Source organism: Candoia aspera, chromosome 2, assembly GCF_035149785.1.
Source record: "Candoia aspera isolate rCanAsp1 chromosome 2, rCanAsp1.hap2, whole genome shotgun sequence".
Classification (NCBI taxonomy): domain Eukaryota; kingdom Metazoa; phylum Chordata; class Lepidosauria; order Squamata; family Boidae; genus Candoia; species Candoia aspera.
The window spans coordinates 66534565-66545428 of NC_086154.1; the positions used below are offsets into that span (position 1 = coordinate 66534565).

The 10864-nt window shown below is 40.6% G+C and overlaps 1 protein-coding gene across 1 annotated transcript in view; it reads right to left on the bottom strand.

Annotated features, from left to right (window-relative positions):
- Window positions 1-9031, bottom strand: part of HRH2 (histamine receptor H2) — a 53090-nt gene extending 44059 nt beyond the window's left edge. The window contains exon 1 of the mRNA XM_063292119.1: window positions 8896-9031. The gene's annotated coding sequence lies outside the window, so the exon portion shown is untranslated. The remainder of the gene's footprint in view (window positions 1-8895) is intronic.
- Window positions 9032-10864: the final 1833 nt, after the last annotated feature.

Sequence of the window (10864 nt, forward strand, 5' to 3'; positions counted from 1 at the left end):
GCTAGTCCCAGCTCCTGCCAACCTAGCAGTTCAAAAACATGCAAATGTGAGTAGATTAATAGGTACCGCTTCGGCGGGCAGGTAACGGCGTTCCATTCAGTCATGCCGGCCACATGACCACGGAAATATCTACGGACAAATGCCGGCTCTTCGGTTTTGAAACGGAGATGAGCACCGCCCCCTAGAGTCAGACACGACTGGACTTAATGTCAAGGGAAACCTTTACCTTTACCTTAAACATGCTTTGGGAAGTGCTGCAAGTAAGAGAAAGGTCCTATGAAGAGAGGTGGACACCTTGTGCCCCAGTTGTTGCTGAACAAGAACTCTTGTCATACCAATGAGCAAGGGGAGGCAGATGCAAGGAGTTCTACTTAGTAAAAACCTGGAGGTTTCTGCTTCTAAGCTAGAAAAAGGTGAGGCACGAAGGCCCATTATATATTAACAATTTAGAAAGGACAGGCTGTTACCTCGCTTGCTGGTGGAAAACATACTTCGTATGCAAAAGGATGGCCCTGGTCCAATTGCTGCTATCTTCAGGTTTGCCTAGAATAAGGTTTGCCTTAAACTCATCCGAGGAGCCACTGTTACTGTCAACCGTTCTGGGCTATACTGCTGCATGGCTAGCCTCGATAGGAAGGATGGATCTGTTGGCATTTTTTTTCTGCTCTTGGCTACAATGGTAATTAAGTACTTCCTTAAGCATTGGCCAGGTGAAGAGGTCGAATTTAATTGTCCTCAGTTTAGCTGTTAATAGTTGCATTGCCTGAGGGGAAGGCAGCTTGCAGGATTTTTGTTTAGTTTTTAGCCTTGCACCCAAGTAAGCAGCTCACTCCTCTCTGAGAGCGTGTGTGCATGCACAAGCCTGTAAATATGTTTTTGTGCTTTCTGTAAATAAATTTTTATAGAAATGCCTGGTGTGTGATTTTTCTGATCTCTTGGGCCAACCGCTTCCTAGCCTACTCTGACAGGTTATGGGCCCAGTAAAGCAGCCCAGTAAAACCCCAGAGAAAGCAGAGAGATCAGCTCCACACCTCATGCACATTTTTAAAGGCAGGTAGCAAAGACCTGTGAAGATTTTTCTTTGGAGCCGCCTGGAGTTTTTCCAGCTACTGCCGGTCTACAGGACAAAGAAGCTAGCTGAGGTGACTTGCAAAAGAAGGAAGAAGCCATGGCTACCTCCCAGCCCTCAGCGATGCCTCTGGAGCGCCTATCAGAGACCAACTACTTGAATTGGGGTGTGAAGATGGAGATGTATCTTCACAGAAAGAATCTTTGGCTGCCAACTGGTGAGCAAACCCCCCAAAATCCCAGTGCTGAATGGCTGAGACAGGATGAGTGGGCTAGAGCCACCATTATCCTGGGAGTTGAAGACAATCAGCTAGTGCATGGGATGCAGTCTGCCAAGCAACTTTGGGACGCTTTGAGAGACTGGTATATAAAGGCAACAGCAGGGAGTAAAGTTACCCTGATAAAAAAGCTGTACTTCACTTGTGGTTCAGCTGGACATTTGCAGAAAGGCTGTGCCTTGAGACCCAAGAGTAGAAAGACAGAGAAGAAGAACACAAGGGCAACACAGAAGAAGGCTCTTCAGACAACCCAAATTGCACAGGTTGCTGAGAAGGGTAATTCTGATGTATGGGTGTTAGATTCTGGGGCCAATTGTCATTTATGTAATTGTAAAAGCTCTTTTGTGTCACTGTCTAAAACTGAAAGACAAAGTGTATCTTTGGCTGATGGGTCTGTGACCAAAATTATGGGACAAGGTGACTTTTATTTATCCTGCTTGGGAGAAACTGTGAAAGGTGTGTTGTATGTGCCAAATTTACAATCAAACCTTTTATCTGTGGCACAATTGGCTGCAACAGGGTATGTCATAACATTTAAGAAAAATGGTTGTGAGATACGTAAAAATGGAAAATTGTGTGCTACCGGTATTTTAAAAGACTCCTTGTACATTGTGCAAAATGCAAGGAAGCCAAGCTGCAAGGCTGCAGTTGGCAACACTCCATATCATGACCAATGTGTACACCTGATGCACAGGAGATTTGGTCATGCTAATTTCAAGTATATAGCACAAATGCCACAGCTGTGTGCTGACCTAAAGATAAAACCCTGTGATAAATACTTAGACTGTGTAGTTTGCAAAGAATGCAAAACACTAAAAGCTCCTGTGAGTAAGCACAGTGACAGAGTTACAACTAGACCTTTGGAAATTGTACACTCTGACATTGGTCCTTTTGCTCCAAGTCTTGGACAAGCAAGGTATGCAATGACCATCATTGATGATTTCTCAAGATACACATTTATCTACATCTTAAAACATAAAGATGAGGCATTTGAGAAATTTAAAAGTTTTGTGACATGGACAAATGGAAAATTCCCTAGGCCTGTATCTGCACTCCAATGTGATAGAGGAGGAGAGTACCTTTCTCACAAATTCAAAAGGTTCCTAGCGGAAAAGGAGATAGAACAAATTCTTTCTAACCCTTACACCCCTCCGCAAAATGGTGTTGCTAAAAGAAAGGGCAGAACTTTGCAAAATGTGATGAAATGCATGGTTAAAGATTCCAGGTTATCATTCAGGTTTTGGGCAGAATCAATATCTACTGCCTGTTATGTACAAAACAGACTGTATAACTCTGTGATTCAGGACACTCCATTCCATTTGTTTTATGGTGTGAAACCAAAGGTAAACCATCTTAGAGTGTTTGGTAGTACTGCATGGGTTCATATTCCAAAACAACAGAGAAGGAAAGGAAAGCCATCTTTGTTGGCTATGAACAAAGCCAAAGGAGCTACAGGTTCATAGTGGGAGAGAAATTAATAATTAGCAAAAGTGCTTCTTTTGCTGAACAAAACTGGGGGAGATTAAATTCTAGCTCTCCAGTTGATCTATCTACAACAGAACAGCAAGGACTTGCTGATAGTGATCTTTTGCTTGATGAGGACATTAAGCCAGAAAAGCAAACTGAAGATCTGTCTGATGAGACAGATGCTTCTCAGGAAAATGATAGGAGTCAAAATTTAAGCCCTGTATTACCTCACAGATCTCAGAGGAGTAATAAAGGCGTTCCTCCATCACGTTTTCAGGCTGAAACAGTAAAGGCTTTTCACATATTCACAGAACCTGAGTCCTTAGAACAAGTGAATGCTTTACCACCTGAGATTGCACAAAATTGGCATTCTGCCATGCAACAGGAATTAGCATCCTTGAAAGAAAATAAAACTTGGAAACTGGTAAATCTACCTCCCAATGAACGCTGTTTAGGTTGTAGGTGGGTTTTTAAACTGAAAAGAGATGCTGATGGCAAAATCCAAAAATATAAAGCAAGGTTGGTTGCAAAAGGGTTCACTCAAAGGAAAGATTTAGACTTTGACAAGACTTTTGCACCAGTTACTAAAGGTGAATCAATTAGATTACTGTTAAAAATTGCTGCACTCAAAGGAATGTCAGTTCATCACTATGACATTCAGACTGCATTTTTCTATGATGATTTAGACCACAAATTATACATGCAGCAACCCCCTGGCTATGAAAAAGGGAAGAATCTGGTCTGTGAACTGCAAAAGTCAATCTATGAGTTAAAACAGGCTGCTAGATCCTGAAACCAAAAATTAGATGAAAAACTGCAGAATTTTGGTTTTGTAAAAGGAAAAGCAGATCCATGTGTATATGTGAAGAAAGACAAACAAGGCTGTATGTATCTGTGCATTTATGTTGATGATTTGCTGCTGTTCACATCAACAGAAAAACAAAGGCTTGATTTTGAAGCCTGCATGAAAAGCCATTTCACATTAACAAGCCTTGGAACAGTAACAAATTACCTAGGCTTGGAAATACACAGGGAGAAGGATGGTAGCTTTCTGTTAAGCCAACGTAGTAAAATTCAAAAGCTCCTAGAGGATTTTAATATGCAAGACTGTAAACCAGTCTCTACTCCGATGATAACAGATTTTCAGAAATATATAGGAGAAACTCAGTTAAGTGAGGCAGAGAAATATAGATCTGCAATTGGAAGTTTACTGTACATTGCAAATCATTCTCGCCCAGATATCTCAAATTCTGTGGCCATTTTAAGTAGACAGGTAGAGAAGCCTACATCTACTGGAAAAGCAGCATTGAAGAGGTTAATAAGGTATTAACCTTATTATTAAGGCAAGGCACAAAGAATTATTGCCTGAAGCTAAATGCCTCTGGAACTGAGAAATTGCAGGCTTTTGCCGATTAGGACTGGGGAGCAAATGTCAGTGACAGGAAATCCACTTCTGGGATTTTAATTCAATTTGCTGGGTCAAGCTTAGGCTGGCATTCTAGAAAGCAAACACTTGTTGCTCTTTCCACTGCAGAAGCAGAGTTTTATTCTCTAGCACAAACCTGTAACAAGGCTGTATGGTTTAAACAGTTGTTAAAAGACATAGGCATGGAAGTGAACCAGCCTATAACTGTTTATGAGGATAATCAAGCTTGCATTGCTATGGCAAAATCTGAAGCCTGCAAGAATCGGACAAAACATGTAGATATTAGATATCACTATATCAAAGACATGATAGCCAAAGGGGAAATAATGTTAAAATATTGTGAATCAAAAGACATGATTGCTGATATTTTAACCAAACCTCTTGCTCTACCAAGACATACAGAGTTGACAAAGAAAATTGGTTTGTGTCTTACTCGTTAGCATAAAAAAAGGGGGAGTGTTGGCATTTTTTTTCTGCTCTTGGCTACCATAGTAATTAAGTACTTCCTTAAGCATTGAAGAGGTTGAATTTAATTGTCCTCAGTTTAGGTGTTAATAGTTGCATTGCCTGAGGGGAAGGCAGCTTGAAGGACTGTTGCTTAGTTTTTAGCCTTGCAGCTGGAGTAAGCAGCTCGCTCCTCTCTGAGAGCATGTGTGCATGCACAAGCCTGTAAATATGTTTTTGTGTTTTCTGTAAATAAATTTTTATAGAAATGCCTGGTGTGTGATTTTTCTGATCTCCTGGGCCAACCGCTTCCTAGCCTACTCTGACAGGATCCTGACATGCTTTTGTGTTATTTATGTGTATGTGTGTGTGAAAGAGAGACTGTAGAATGATGTAAAGTGAAGGGATTGTGATCCTGCTGTTTGCAACTGCCACACAAACATTAACACATGCCTACACACTAAGCGGTTTTTATTTCAGTGTTTCTGCTTCATTTTCCCTTTGCTCTGTGCATCCGTGTGATAAAAATCAAAGCCTGTTCAAGCACAACAGGCTGTGTATATCAAGGACCTTCCCCCAATAGCAAGTTACAGAGCCCTCACCTGGAGTTGACTGAACACATTACTGTCCTGCAAGTGGCTCTCCCCATTGCCCATCCCTAGCCTGCCTGAGTGGCCTCCATTTCTAGGAACTGCAGTCACCTGACTTGGCTCAAAATAACAAGTGACAAAGCCTAACAGATGCTGAAGCTGCTCTTGGATGGTGATAGAGTAAGGGGGAAATAGTATGTTACCACGGTACACCCAAAGGTACCTTAAGCCTGTCTTACTCATTGCCTGAAGACCTAGCAGAAAAAAGACACTGCAAGTGCCCATTTGAACTGTGTTTGGGAACAAGTGAGTCTATGCTTCTCCCACACACCTCCCCCAGAAATCAGCTTCATGGATGATTTTCCTCAATAATGCAGGATGTAGAGGTCTCCTCCTCTCCAGCCTGCATCTCACATCCAAAGCACCTCCAGGATGCCCATCTCTCCTCTCACTGGAGCTGAGTGACTAATTTACTTTTGCCTTCACTCCCATCATTTTCATATGCACTGACTCTGAACATAAAAGTTGTGTTTAACTGTCCTTATTGGATAATATGCACAAAAGTGTGCATATACCTTTCACCTTTCATACATTCTGCAATCTTCTTTTAAAACCATCAAACTAGCGTCAATTTATTGACCATTGCAAACCATCCAGGAAAAAGGTAGGGGTTGAAATGAATCACATTAGCTATGCTTCTTACATCACAAGTCAATCTCTTCTCCCCCATTTCTCCCATTTCCCTTCACATAACATAATGCAATTCAAGGCTAATTTGTTAATAAGCAGGGAGGCAATCTGCTGCTTCATCCATATGAGTTATATAGATGGGCAAATTCTTTCTGCATGTGCATGTTACTCTGAATCTTTCCCACAGCCTCCCAACCACGGTAAAAGCTGGAAAATCTAGTTTGGGATGGGTGACATGGAACACAAATGGACCTTGTCAGTTCTTGTCCCACCTCTCCCATCAATAGACTCAAATGGGTCTTCTTTGCCACTGTTTAATAAATGAAGAGACCTTTCATCAGCAGATGTTCAACAAACCTATGAGTGACTTCAGTGACAGATACAGTGGGAAAATACTACCAGTATTAGTCTCCCATGGCTTTTAAGCTTGGCTCCACTGGGGTATAAAAGCAAATCTACCATAGATTTCAATGTGTGCACTTACTTGGAGAGATCTGCCAAGATGGACTATTGTAGCATAGACAGGGAGGGTTGTAATTGGCTACTCAAACACTTGCACCAAGATGCCCATATTTGAAAATGGTATGTCGAAAATGCATGCAGAATGTCTGTTAGAGAAAATTACTTTCTGTACATTAGGCAGGTTTTCTACAAGATCCAAATATTGGAAAAAGTTGCCCCCAGTATACATCAGAAAAGTTACAAACCATAACAAATGTGCATCTTCTGATAGTTTTTCTTATTTTAATTGCAAAATTTTTGGCAGAATTGAATAATATATGAATCTCTGACACTGAAATAGACTGGACTGAAATTTATTCCCGCTGTTGCACAAAAGGTTCTAAGACCTCTGCAATTCTGATACATCGGTGATCTAGAGAAAAACCACTTTGATTTTTTCCCCCTAAAAAGCTTGATTTGATTTCGGTACAGACAGACGATTGAAAAAGTCTCTGTAGGAGTGAGCTTAAGATATTCCAGAATATTTATTTGTCTAAAACATTTCTACACTGTCATTCAGTTCAAATTTTTCAAAAGCACTTTGCAACTAATAAAACACGGTAGGGCAACTTCTGAAGAAAAAAATAGTTTTAAATAGGATTAGTTAGCTGATTGATTGGGTTTGTCAGTGTATTTCTATATTCCAACTATGAGCATTTTATTTTTTCTCTCTCTCTTATCTATGATTTCTTCCTTAGAAGATGTCTCTCTTCCTTGCTCTCGCATGTGATTTCCTTCCTACTATCATCCAACTTTAAGTAGGATTGCATTATCTTTCAGTAGTTAGTGTGTGTAGTTCCTTTGTAAATCAGCATGGTTCCAGACCGCAATAACTAATGGGAATAAGAAAGTTGCCTTTGGCAACCAGTGCTTGTCCTCCAGCTGAAATAACTTCTCATTTAGATAATCCTACTTTTCATCATCCCTCTTCTACAGCCAGCCTAAATATTCATGTTTCAACAACACCTAGTATTGTACATTCTCACAGAAAATAGTTTTAACCTCTATATCTTTGACATCCACATAGAATTAAGACAACATAGCAAGATGATGGTAAATACATCTATCACAAATATATATTAAGATTATAAAAGTTTAAGAGATGTTGTCAAAATTATTTCTTTTCACTGCAAAAAGCAGTCACTTATGAGTTTGTGGCTCAAGCGAAATTAGCAAGCATTTGTAAAAGAAGCATGCTTGACAGTAAGATGTATATTTTTAGATGCTTTTGAAATGATGGAAAGAATGTAAGTGAATTCATTTCTGAAGCTGTTCCTTCCATCATACAATATTAGGAAACTCATACCTGCTTCTTTTACTTTTCAATTCTCACTTTAGAGTGAATTCTGAGATTGGAAATTTGTCTTGAATACCAGAATAGATTGGAGCTCATAAGCTTTCGGCTGAAAAATACATGTCTGTTTATCCCAAGCTTTCTATTAGCAGTGTAATTTACAGCAAGAATAGAATCATTTTGTTGCACCTCGTGTTAAAGAATTGGGAATCAGAAGTTCTTGCAGGTCTGTTGCACATCACTCAGAGATCTACTTGTGATAGTTCCAGATCTGCTTGCTCAAAAGTAAAACAAGGAGATTCAGAATAAATCAGCTATCAGATAACATTAGGTGAAAGCTGTCAAATTTCTGGAGTGCACTATCCCCTCTCTTACCTTGTCCCTAATTTTCAAAGTGCATTCTCATTATTCCTTCTACTTTCTGCCATGGAAGGAAGATGGCAATAGAAAATATGGATGCAACTTACTGAACAGATCCATTATGCTCCATATTGGAATCAACACTGTGACCAAGTTCAAGTACACGATGCCAGCAAATTCTCTGAACGTGTGCATCTTCATTGCTGCAAGCTTGTACCAACTACTATAACAGATGATGTACTTCCCAATAATCCACAGCAAGGTAGTCTGTGAGCTCTTCTTAGGAATCCAAAATATTTCCCTTAATTTGTAACACATACCTGCAGATGCACAGTTGGTGCTTTCCAAGGAACACTATTTGCTTAGGGATTCCTTAGAGCAACATTTGCTGTGTGCAAGAGGAAGGGGCTTCCAGACAGATGGTGTGATTCTTCAATAATTAAAATAAAGCGGTAAATCTTAGCTTGCCTCCTTCCTTCCTTCCTTCCTTCCCATTTGGCTGTGGAACAAAATAGTTTTCTCCTGTCTAAACTGTAACTTTTGACCCTGGGAACTTTGCTGGTCAGCCGTTTCCCCATTAGGACAGGCGGGATATAGTCCCAGGCAGCTTGAGGAAATGGCTCTTTCTGAAAGGATCTGCTGTACTATTTACCCCTTAAGTGACAAGCAAAATGCAAGAGTGAGCCAAAGAAGTTAACTCCCTGCTTTGTTCCCTATTCAGAAAAGGAAAAAAAAAGGCATGCATCGATTGGAGAGAGGGGAAAAGCATCTCATTACCTGTGCAGAGAAGAGAAGGGGGGGAAAACCAGATGCAAATAATAGTCAGGAGGGCTACTCTCTCTCTCTCTCTTTGGCGGTGCTCTTTCTAAGTTCTGCCTCTTTCAGCATGCTGCTGAATTTCTACGAGCAGAGAAGGAAATTCACGGGGCGATAGCCAGAGTGGTAGCTCCCTCCAATTCGGTTCCTTCTCCCCTCCCACTTCTCCCCCACACCGCTTATCAAAGCAGCCAATGGGTTGGCTGGTTGGTTTTTGCATATGTGAGTCAAAGAAGGAGTGGGCAGAATGAGAATTTTCAAGGGCTGCATTATTGCTCTGCTGCCTTTCAAAGAAGGTGGTGTTCTGAGAATCCACTGTCACAGGCAGGAAAATATGCCTAAAATCATAGAACAACATACCCACAAGAGCAGCTTCCTGCAGAGTACTACATGATGGGCATTGCTGGGAAACAGCAAAAAGTCATCCAGTTTTCCCACGGGCAGGGCCACCTCTTGCCGGAGAGTAATGCGCATAATGGAGTTGACCAGGATTTTTTTTGCCTTACAAGCATAACAGGATTTGGTAAGAATGATATAAAGGAACAGGCTCCTGTTGCTGGGCCTCCATGAACAATTCATCCAAAGGGATGGTAAAAGAAAACAGATTTGTTTTCAGAAACTACATACAGCACAAGTATTGGGCAATGGAAACGGTGATTTGCAGGACACACAGAAATGCTGTTTCCCTGTTTGCATCCAGAGATTGGCTAATATTCCTCAATGGGACAAAAGAAAGTGAACTTTTCTCACTAGTTCTAAGCCAAATTCTAAGCTTTTAGAAAGGAAATTAGGGTTGCAGAGACACGGCCAAGAAACCTCATCGGTCTCTGAAAACATGACAGTAACAAAAAAGGAATGTACCAACATAATTTCACCCCTGATCTGCCCTGTGACATGGTGGATTAATCAGAATTCCCAGATTTCCTCCATCAGGTTGTTAGGTGTGGTCTGTCAAAAGGTAGAATGAGGCATGAAAACTTTGTTGCGTGAGAAGCAGTTCTCAGGCATCTTTTCATCATCAATGTTTAGTTTCATCAGGCTAATGTACATTTTAACAATCCATTTAAAAAGCAGATTTTTAAAAACAAAAATAACTTGCGAAATGACACAATTACTACATTCAGTGCTCTGTTTGATGCCTGCAACTGCTGGATATGAAAGGGAGTATTTGATTATTTGTGCAGCATCCCCATGTGGTGTGGAACAGAACTGCACCTTGTTGTCTCTGAAATGTGTCCCAGGCAATAGACTGACTCCATCCATCCAGGGAAGACCAGTAAGTCCCCTTGGACAGGAAGAAGCCTAAGAGGGGTTTCTGCACCAGCAAATCCTGACCTGAGCAAGAAGTTCCTCCTGGGCTTTTATGTGATCTTGTCTGCTTTTGGTCTTGGCTGGTCCCATGGCTGCTGGTGCTCAACTCTTGGCTTACCACATGCTACTGAATATAGTACAGCTCTGGCACCAAAGGATTTTTTAAATTTTTGTACACAGTCCAAAGTCCAAATTGTCAGAGGGGTGGCACATGTGTGTGTGTGTGTGTATGTATGTGTGTGTATGTGTGTGTGTGTATGTATGTGTGTGTGTGTGTGTGTGTGTGTGTATATATATATATATATATATATATATATATGTATATATATATATAAAATAAAATAAAAAAATATGAATTTGCTACAGAACAAACTAGCTTTTCCCAGTCTGGTGTTCTTCAGTTGTTTAAGATTGTAATTTGCAGAACTCCCAAATTCTGTCTGGTGTTTTGGGTGTTGTAGTCCTATACACCACAGAAAGCCAGTCTGGGAAGGCTGAAATTTGCTTTTACTTCATGCGGTGCCAGGCACAGTTTGCAGATAAGGCTCCCAACTTTGATTATCAATGTCTAGGCTATGTTTTTAACAGCAACTAGATATTAGAGGTGATAACTCTCATT